At 38.3% G+C, this 11,524-nt stretch overlaps 1 pseudogene; it reads left to right on the top strand.

Annotated features, from left to right (window-relative positions):
* The first annotated feature begins 205 nt into the window (after positions 1–205).
* LOC115846210 (RNA-binding motif, single-stranded-interacting protein 2 pseudogene) lies at positions 206–1,332 on the top strand (annotated as a pseudogene).
* Positions 1,333–11,524: the final 10,192 nt, after the last annotated feature.

Genomic DNA, 11,524 nt, shown 5'->3' with positions numbered 1-11,524 from the left:
AAGAAATCTCTTAGTGAGCTTCGACATTCGAAGGCCAGATGCGGCCCTCAGTACCCCACCTCACAGTGTGGCATGGAGGTCGAACAAACACCTAGACTCCAGCATGCGGTTTTGCTCAGAGACAGTTTGAACAAACATCCCAACTCTGTGAACTTCGGCTTGGGCATAAATTTCAGGTTGGTCATATGTGCCATTGTCTTAGCAAATGGCACCACCAAGTCCAGTCAACAGTACCCCTAAGAGCAGCAGTGGGAGTACCTGTAAATGACCAGCTGAGTGAAATCAACTTCTATATCAGGGCATTGCAGCCAAGCACTACTGACCAGGACCTAGTGAAGTTGTGTCAGCCATACGGCAAGTTTGTCTCCACTAAGGCCATACTAGGCAAGACCACAAACAAGTGCAAAGCCTATGGCTTTGTGGACTTTGACAGCCCTTTAGCAGCACAGAAAGCTGTAAAAGCACTGAAAACCCGTGGTGTACAAGCACAGATGGCAAAGCAACCGGAGCAGAACCCCACAAATTTATACATCTCAAACCTCCCATTGTCAACGGATGAGCAAAAACTGGAAGGAATGCTAAAGTCCTTTGGTCAGGTTATCTCCACTCGAATCCTTCGAGATACCAGTGGAACCAGCAGAGGGGTTGGCTTTGCAAGGATGGAGCCCCCACAGAGAAGTGTAAAACTATCATCACTTTGGAAAATATATTAAGGCACCTCCTGGTGTACCAGCCCCATCTGATCCCTTGCTTTGCAAATTTGCTGATGGGGGTCCAAAGAAATGACAGAACCAAGGAAATTTTATGCAAAATGGAAAGCCTGGCCAAGGAATGCAGACATGCGTGGTATGGCCTTGACCTATGACCCCACCACAACTCTTCAGAATGGGTTTTACTCAGCTCCTTATAACATCACCCCCAACAAGATGCTTGCTCAGTCTGCACTGTCCCCATATCTTCCATCTCCTGTGTCTCCATATCAGAGAGTAACTCAGAAATCTCCTTTTATAAGTATCTAACCCATCTTGGATGCACTACCAGTCATATCTCATGTAGCCTTCAGGTTCAGTTCTGACACCAGGAATGTATCATCCCATTTCTCTCCAGCCTGCCTCCATGATGGGGTCTCTTACCCAGCAACTGGGCCACCTTTCCCTGAGCAGCAAGGGCATATATATGCCAACAGCTGCAGCTATGCAAGGAGCTTACATCTCCCAATACACCCCTGTGCCTTCCTCTTTTTCAGTTGAGGAGAGCAGCGGCCAGCAAAATCAAGTGACTGTGGATGCTCCCTCAGACCATGGGGTCTATTCTTTCCAGTTCAACAAGTAACAGTGGATTTCCCTCCCCATATTTTTTGAATATAAATGAATTCTTGGAGATGCTGATGCTCCAGACTCAAGAGGGCTGACTAGGAATACAGCCCCTCTGTGGGCCCTGCTGAGGACTAACTCTTGGCCATCGTTCTTCACAAGCCTAGGCCTGGAAAAAGAAATCTCTGCACTCTTGTCCTCTGTTCTTCCTCTATTCCTGGTGGAGCCTGGGAGAACTGTCACTTTTTGTGTGTGCTACAGTCAAGGAGATCGGAAAAACTTTTAAGAAAAAAAAAGCCACTAGAAATAATGAGTTTGCAAGGTTGCAGGATACAAGGTCAGTACACAAGTATCAGCTGTATTTCTACATAATAGCAATGAGCAATTGGAAACTGAACGTTTTAAAAATGCTACTTGTAATAATAACTAAAAATCATAAGGTACAGAGGCATAAATATAGAAAAGTGTGTAATATCTAAATGCTGAATGATGTGTATAATAAAGGAAGTCAAAGAAGACCTAAATAAATGTAGAGATATACCACATTCATGGACTAGAAGATTCAATATTGCTTAAGAATAGCTGCTTCCCCTAAATTGACCTATAGATTCAACACAATCTTCATAAAAATCCCAGTAAGCTTTTTTTTTCATAGAAATTGGCAAAATGATGAAAAGATGATCCATGAGGGTAGGGGTAATTGCAAAACACATGTTGGATAGGTGACATATCCAGAATATATAAAAATCTCAAAACTTAATATAAGAAAATAACAAAAATATTGGCAAAATATTTCAAGAAACTTCATCAAATATATGTATAGCAATTAAGCATGTGAAAAGATACTCAACATCATTAGTTATTAGGAAAATGCATATTAAAACAACAATGTGATACTGCTATACATACAACACCATTGATATTACCAAGTGCTGGCAAGGATGTGGAGCAACTGGAACTCTGAACCATTGCTGGTGGGAATGCAAAATGGTACTGCCACTTTGAAATCAGTTGATAATCTTCTGTAAAATTAGATGTGCATTTGCCATATGACCCAGCAACCCCACATCTAGTTATCTATGCAAAGGAAATGGAAGCTTGTGTTTGTTCAAAACCTGTACATAAATGTTTATAGCTTTATTTATAATTGCCAAAAGAGTAAACAATCCAAATGTCCTATAACTGACAGATGCATGAACAAATTGTGGTACACTGATAGGACAGAATATGACTGTGCAATGTAAAGGGAAAACTGCTGATAAAAGCAACAGCATGGATGAGAATTTTCAAAATCATCAAGCCCTGGTGTCTTTTTGTTTAACAGATCTTCCCTCAATTTATCTCTCCTTTTGCATTTTTCCTGTAGCAATAAGTAGAAACCAGGCCTCCTCTTGAAGTTTGGAAACAATTTTTGCTAAGCATTCTTCCACTGCATAACAAGGATCCTCCTTCTTCCAGTCACCTGCAGCATTCTCAACATCCACTTTGCTACTATCATTTTCTTCTATACAATCTAGTCTTTTCCCATTATACTTTACAAAATATTTCCAGCCACCACCCACTGCCAGATTTCAAACCCACCCCACATTTAGGTACTTATTAAGGCACCAGCTCATGCTTGGTACCAAAATCTGTATTTGTTTTCTATTGCTGCATAACAAATTATCACAAACCTATCAGCTTAAATAAAAGCATATATATATTATCTCAGTTTCATTAGGTCAGAAGTGCAGAATGCTGTGGCTGAATTCTCTGCACAAAGCCAAAATCAACTTGTCAGCCAGACTGAGTTCTCATGTGGAGGCTCTGGGCAAAAACTCACTTTCAAGCTTATTCTTGTTAGCAGTATTCAATTTCTTGAATCTGTATAACTGAGGTCCTTGTTTACCTGCTGGCTGTCAACCAAGGGCTACTTCCAGCTCCTAGAGGTCACCGACATTCCTCATCATATGGCTCCTCCATCTTCAAGTCAGCTGCAGTGCATCAAATCCTTCTTGTGTTTTGCATCTCTCTGACTTTTCCTTCTGCTATCAGCTGGGAAAAGCTCTCTGCTTTTCAAGGGTTCATGTGATTAGGTCAGACTCAGGATAATCTTCCTATCTTAAGGTCAACGGTGCCATATAACATAAATAATCATGGGAGTAAAATCCATAAAACCTAAGCCCCAGGGATTATTTTGGACATGATTTATAGATTTAACACCATTCTTATCAAAATACCAGAAAAAAAAATTTTTGTAGATCTAAATAAGCTTCTTCTAAAATTTATATGGAAAGGCAATGGTTCTTTTGTATACCAAAAAAAAATTTTAAAGAAGAATAAAGTGAGAGGAATTACTCTATCTGATGTTAAGGCCTGCTACAATATCTGCAATAATCAAGACAGTGTGATATTAGTGGAGGGAAGACACATAGATTACTAGAATAAAATAGACAAACAGAAATATACCAATGAAATAAGCCCAACTAATTTCTGACAAAGGCAGAAAAGCATTTAAATATGGGTAAATATAGTCTTTCAACAAATGATGCTGGAGCAATTAGACATACATAAGGTAAAAAAGTGTAAACCAAACTCTATACTTCATAAAAAATTATTTCAAAATTGACCATGGGTTTATGAATAAATTTTAAAAGCTAAAAAAAAATTAGGAGAAAAATCTCCAGGGCCTAAAGCTAGGTGAACAGTTCGTAGATGAGACACCAAAAGTATGATCCATAAAAGAAAAAATTAATAAATTATACATAATCAAAATTAAAAGCTTTTGCTCTATGACATACCATGCCAAGAGGATAAAGAGACAAGATAAAGAGTTGGAGAAAACATTTACAAATTATATATCTGACACAAGACTCACACCTAGACTATATGAAGAACACTCAAAACTCAACAGTAAACAAACAATCTGATTATAAATGGGCAGAAGACATGAACAGACATTTTATCAAAGGGATGGTAAAGTTGATGGTAAATAGCAAATGAAAAGATGTTCAACATCATTAGCTATTAGGGGAATAAGATATCACTACACACTTAATATAACAGGTAAAATTTTTAAAAATAGTGACAATACCAAATGTTGGTGAGGATATTGAGAATCTAGGCCTCTCAAAGATTGCTGGTGAGAATGTAAAATGGCACAGGCTCTCTGGCAAATAGTTTGGCAGTTTCTTCCCAAATTAAACAAGCACTTACCATACAAGCCAGCAATTGCACTCTTGCACATGTATTTCAGAGAAATGAGCATTTTTGTTCACACAAAAATCTATATGTGAATGTCTATAGCAGCTTTACTCATAATAGCAAAAAACTGGAAATAATCTAAATGTCCTTCAATGGGTGAATGATTATACAAATTCTAGTACATCCATACAAAAGAATACTACTCAGCCATAAAAAGAATGTGGTAAGATTTCCAGAATGGTGGTGTGAAGAGCTTAAGGAAACCTCTCCCCTGGAGAGACATCTATTAGCCTGGCCAAAATTTGCAGATATAAACATTTAAAGACTAGATATTGATCAAAGGGCTTACAACAAATTGAGAAATATTTATTTTAAAAAATCTATGGGGGCTTCCCTGGTGGTGCAGTGGTTGAGAATCCGCCTGCCGATGCCCCGGTCTGGGAAGATCCCACATGCCACAGAGCGGCTAGGCCTGTAAGCCATGGCCACTGAGCCTGCGCATCCGGAGCCTGTACTCCACAACAGGAGAGGCCACAACAGTGAGAGGCCCGCGTACTGAAAAAAAAAAAAATCTATAGAAACTCAATAAATGGGAGACTGTGGCATTCAAGCTAGGGACTGCATCCATTCCCTCACATCTCTGTCTTGCTCTTTCAGTTCAGTAGGCAGCCAGGTTGCATTTCCCATCTCTTCAATTTCCATGGTATAGAAGAGCTATTCAGGATGGGTCTGGCAGCCAGTGAACATCAGCAGATGTTATCTTCCATTGCTCAATGCTACAGAAGGCCTATCTTGAGTGGGTGGTGGCAGCCAGGCAACATCCATCTTCCCACCCTCACCTTCCACCATGTAGGGAGGATCTGGGTGGGTGCCTGGTGAAGAGTGCAGAAACTCTTTCCAAAACAGCTTTGTGTACTGGGGAAGCTACTTTGGTGTTCTTAGCAGCAGAGTTGCAACTCTCATCTCCACCAGCTTCTTGGGGCAGAAGAACTATTGTGGGTAGATTCAACAGCCAGTGAACATATGCAGATCCCCTCCTTCCTGGTTCTGAGCTGTGGAAGCTCCATAGTGGGTAGTGTCAGGAACTGGAAAGCAATACCTGCTCCTGCGCACTGCCCCTACACACAACTCCTATTCCATAGCACAAAAGTACTTCCTAGGGGATGGGTGGAGCAAGCCTCAAAGACTGACAACACCCTTGCCCCTACCAAGGAGTTTGACTTTAACTGGATCAGACTGTGAGGCAATTTATGTCACAGGGTTGTTATAAACATTGGAGGAGTCAGCTAGCAGTTAGTGGAGGCTAACAGCTGGGTGTGATACCAGTAGAGGCAGACCAGCCAAAAACTTGATGGGGAGACTGGACACAGAGACAAAGAGAGCCAGCTAAAACCACAGTCATCCTGGTGGACAGGGAGACTGCACACATTCCCAAGACTGTTAACTCTGTGGAGCAACACCAGAGGCTACATTGCAGGGGAAATGGATTTCACTGAACTAGACCAGCCAGGGCTCTAAACAACTGAACAAGGAAACAGTACAACAAGCCCCATTTCTGGGGGAGGGGGCAGTATTCAAAGTTACTACAATATATTATCTGAAATGTCCTGTTTTAACAAAATCTATATAAATAAACAGTAAAGTGTGACTGATACACAAGAAAAAAAAAACAGGTGATAGAAACTGCCTGTGAAAGAGCCTGTATATTTAAGCCACTAACATTCTGGTAAACAAAGATGTCAAAGAAGCTATTATAATATGTTCAAAGAACTGATGACAATGTCTGGCCAAACAGATAATATCAATAGAGATAAAAATCATGAAAAAGAATCAAATAAAGTTATGGACCTAAAAGGAACAATAACCAAAAAGAAACATTTACTAGAGAAGTCAACAGTAGATTTGAAGTAGAAGAATAATCATCAATCTTGAAGAGAGTTGTGCAATCTGAAGGAATAAAGAAAAAAGAGTGAAGAAAAACTGACAGAGCCTCCAAGAAATGTTAGACACCATTAAGGGCAACATATGCATAACATGAATACCAGAAGGTAAGGAGGAAGGAACAGAACAAATGTTAGAAGAAATCATTGTTGAACATTTTCCACATTAGGTGAAAAATAGTAATTGACATACCTGTTGTAAGCTGAAGAATGGCCTCCCCAACTATGTCCTCACCCTAATTCTCAGAGAACATTATCTTGTATGGCAAAGAGACTTTGCAGAAATGATTAAATTAAAGATCTTGAGAAAGGGAGACTTATCCTGGATAATTTGGGTGGGCCCAATGTAATGACAAGGGTTTTTATAAGAGGGAGACAGGAGGGTCAGAGTGAGTAGTAGGAGATATGACAGTAGCAAGAGATTGGATTACTGTGGCCATAAACCAGGGAATATCAGCAGCCCCCAGAAGTTAGAGGAGACAGGGAACAGATTCTTCCCAGGAGCATCCAGAAGGAACTAGCCCTGATGGTATCTTAATTTTAGCCCTGTAAGACTCATTTCAGACTTCTGACATCCAGAACAATAAGAGAATAAATTTGTATTGTTTTAAGCCCTAAATCTGTGGTAATTTGTTACAGCAGCAATAGGAAGCTAACACAACATCCAAGAAGCTCAAGAACTTCAAGTAGAAGAAATTCAAAGAGATACACACCCAGACACATTATAGTCGAAATATTGAAAGACAAAGACAAAGAGAAAAATCTTGAAACCAGAAAAAGAAAAATGAATCATCAAAAGGGAACTCCAAAATATTAACAACAGACTTCTCATCAGAAACAATGGTAACCAGACGGCAGTGGATAACATATTCAAAATGCTGAAAGCAAAAACCATCAACTAAGAATCTTATATAGTAAAACTATCTTTAAAAAATGAAGGCATATGGGGTTTCCCTGGTGGCGCAGTGGTTGAGAGTTCGCCTGCCGATGCAGGGGACATGGGTTCGTGCCCCGGTCCGGGAGGATCCCACATGCGGCGGAGCGGTTGGGCCCGTGAGCCATGGCCCCTGAGCCTGCACATCTGGAGCCTGTGCTCTGCAACGGGAAAGGTCACAACAGTGAGAGGCCTGCGTACCGAAAAAAAAAAAAAAAAATGAAGGCATAGTAAAAACATTCCCAGATAAGAGAATTTTCTGCTTGTAGACTTTCTTCACAAGATTTATTAAAGAAATTCTTTGGGCTGGAAGCAAGTGACCACAGATGGCAATTTGAATCCATATGAAAAAATGAAGAGTTCTGGTAAAGGTAATTATATAGGTAATTACAAAAGACAGTATAATGTATACACCCCCTCTTTTCTTCCTTTAACTTATTTTAAGAGCAATTTCATAAAGCTATATGTATATAATTGTATTTGGGGGTCATTAACATATAAATGTAATACATTTGATAATGATAATAAGAGCACAAAGGTGGTGGTTGGGTAAGGAAGTCACATTAGATGGCAACACAAATTCACAGGAAGACATGAAGATAGACAGAGATGACAAATGAGAAAGTTAACATAAACTCTATAACTGTATGCTTGCTCTTCTTTCTTCCCTCGGATTACTTAAAGAGACATAAAATTAGGTAAATTAATAATTATAGCAATGTATTATTGTGTTTGTAACACACACACACATACATGTAAAATATGTATAGTAATACAACAAAAGGGGGGAAAAGTAAAACTATAAAGGAGTAAAGTTTCTACATATCCTTGATTTAAGTTAATATAAATCTGGAGTCAACTTTGATAAGTTAAGATTTATACAGGCACATCTCATTTTACTGTGCTTCACTTTATTATGTTTTGCAAATACTGCACTTTTTTACAAATTGAAGGTTTGCAGCAACCCTGTATCAAGCAAATCTATTGGTGCCATTTTTCCAGCAGCATTTGCTCATTTCACCTCTCTGTGTCATGGTAATTTTTGCAATATTTCAACCCCTTCACCAGCAAAAAGATTATGACTTGCTGAAGGCTCAGATGATGCTTAGCATGTTTTAGCAATAAAATATTTTTAAATTAAGGTCTGTACATTGTATTTTTAGACATAATGCTATTGCACACTTAACAGACTACAATATAGTGTAAACATACCTTTCATACACACTAGGAAACAAAAAAAATTTATGTGACTTGCTTTATTGCAATATTTGTTTTATGGCAATGGTGTGGAACCAAATCTGCAATATCTTCAAGGTATGGCTGTATTGTAAGCGTTAGCAATCACTAAGAAAATCACACAAAACATACAGTTAAATATTATTAAATTAATTAAAATGTTACACCAGAAAATGTTAAAAATAATGCAAAAGAAAGCAGTAAGGGGGAACAAAATAAGTATGAGACATATAGAAAACAAAAAGCAGAACAAAATAGGTATGAGACATATAGAAAACAAAAATCAAAAGGTAGACATGTATGCAACAATAGCAACAATAACATTAACTATGAATGGATTAAAATATCCAATCAAAATGTAGAAAATATGAGACTGGATAAAACAAAATAAAACAAAGATCCTACTATTTGTTGTCCACAAATGACACAAAGATACAAATAGGCCAAAAGAAAAGGTTGTAAAAAAATATACCATGAACACCACAGAAGAACTGAAGTAGCTATACCAATACCAGACAAAATGGATGTTAAAATAAAAATATTACTAGAGATAAAGAAGGACATTTAAAAATTATAAAAGTACAAACAGATGGAAAGATATGCCATGTTCTTGGATTGGAAGAATCAACACTGTGAAAATGACTATACTACCCAAAGCATTCTACAGATTCAATGCAATCCCTATCAAATTTACCAATGGCATTTTTCACAGAACTAAAACAAACAATTTTAAAATTTGTATGGAAACACAAAAGACCTCGAATAACCAAAGCAATCTTGAGAAAGAAAAAGGGAGCTGGAGGAATCAGGTTCCCTGACTTCAGACTATACTACAAAGCTATGGTAATCAAGACAGTATGGAACTGGCACAAAAATAGAAATACAGATCAATGGAACAGGATAGAAAGCCCATAGATAAACCCAAACACATATGGTCACCTTATTTTTGACAAAGGAGGCAAGAATATACAATGGAGAAAAGATAGCCTCTTAAATAAGTGGTGCTGGGAAAACTGGACAGCCTCATGTAAAAGAATGAAATTAGAATACTTCCTAACACCATACACAAAAATAAACTCCAAATGGATCAAAGACCTAAATGTAAGGCCAGACACTATAAAACTCTTACAGGAAAATATAGGCAGAACACTCTATGACATAAATCACAGCAAGATCCTATTTGAACCACCTCCTAGAATAATGGAAATAAAATAAAAAATAAACAAATGGGACCTTATGAAACTTAAAAGCTTTTGCACAGCAAAGGAAACTCTAAATAAGACAAAAAAAACAATCCTCAGAATGGGAGAAAATATTTGCCAACAAAGCAACTGACAAAGGATTAATCTCCAAAATATACAAACAGATCATGCAGCTCAATATCAAAAAAACAAAGATCCCATTCCAAGAATGGGTGGAAGACCTAAATAGACATTTCTCCAAAGTAAACATACAGATTGCCAACAAACACATGAAAAGATGCTCAACATCACTAATCATCATAGAAATGCAAATCAAAACTACAATGAGGTATTACCTCACACCAGTCAGAATGGCCATCATCAAAAAAAAATCTACAAACAATAAATGCTGGAGAGGGTGTGGAGAAAAGGGAACCCTCTTGTACTGTTGTTGGGAATGTAAATTGATACAGCCACTATGGAGAACAGTATGGAGATTCCTTAAAAAACTAAAAATAGAACTACCAGATGACTCAGCAATTCCACTGCTGGATATATACCCTGAGAAAACCATAATTCAAAAAGTCATGTCCCACAATATTCATTGCAGTTCTATTTACAATAGCCAGGACATAGAAGCAACCTAAGTGTCCATTGACAGATGAATGCATAAAGAAGATGTGGCACATATATACAATGGAATATTACTCAGCCATAAAAAGAAACGAAATTGAGCTATTTGTAATGAGGTGGATAGACCTACAGTCTGTCATACAGAGTGAAGTAAGTCAGAAAGAGAAAGACAAATACCGTATGCTAACACATATGTATGGAATTTAAGAAAAAAAATGTCATGAAGAACGTAGGGGTAAGACAGGAATAAAGACACAGACCTACTAGAGAATGGACTTGAGGATATGGGGAGGGGGAAGGGTAAGCTGTGACAAAGCGAGAGAGAGGCATGGACATATATACACTACCAAATGTAAGGTAGATAGCTAGTAGGAAGCAGCCGCATAGCACAGGGAGATCAGCTCGGTGCTTTGTGACCGCCTGGAGGGGTGGGATAGGGAGAGTGGGAGGGAGGGAGATGCAAGAGGGAAGAGATATGGGAACATATGTATATGTATAACTGAATCACTTTGTTATAAAGCAAAAACTAACACACCATTGTAAAGCAATTATACTCCAATAAAGATGTAAAAAAAAAGAAAAGATGTGGCACATATATACAATGGAATATTACTCAGCCATAAAAAGAAATGAAATTGAGTTATTTGTAGTGAGGTGGATGGACCTAGAGTCTGTCATACAGAGTGAAGTAAGTCAGAAAGAGAAAAACAAATACTGTATGCTAACACATATATATGGAATCTAAAAAAAAAAGAAAATTGTCTGAAGAGCCTAGGGGCAGGACAGAAATAAAGATGCAGATGTAGATAATGGACTTGAGGACACAGGGAGGGGGAAGGGTAAGCTAGGACGAAATCAGGGAGTGGCATGGACATATATACACTACCAAATGTAAAATAGATAACTAGTGGGAAGCAGCCGCATAGCACAGGGAGATCAGCTCACTGCTTTGTGACCACCTTAAGGGGTGGGATAGGGAGGGTGGGAGGGAGATGCAAGAGGGAGGAGATATGGGGATATATGTATAGCTGACTCACTTTGTTATAAAGCAGAAACTAACACACCATTGTAAAGCAATTATACTCCAATAAAGATGTTAAAAAA

This window comes from Globicephala melas, chromosome 3 (assembly GCF_963455315.2).
Source record: "Globicephala melas chromosome 3, mGloMel1.2, whole genome shotgun sequence".
Lineage (NCBI taxonomy): Eukaryota > Metazoa > Chordata > Mammalia > Artiodactyla > Delphinidae > Globicephala > Globicephala melas.
The sequence above is the reverse complement of the archived record's forward strand: the minus strand, read 5'-3'. Positions and strand labels throughout refer to the sequence as shown.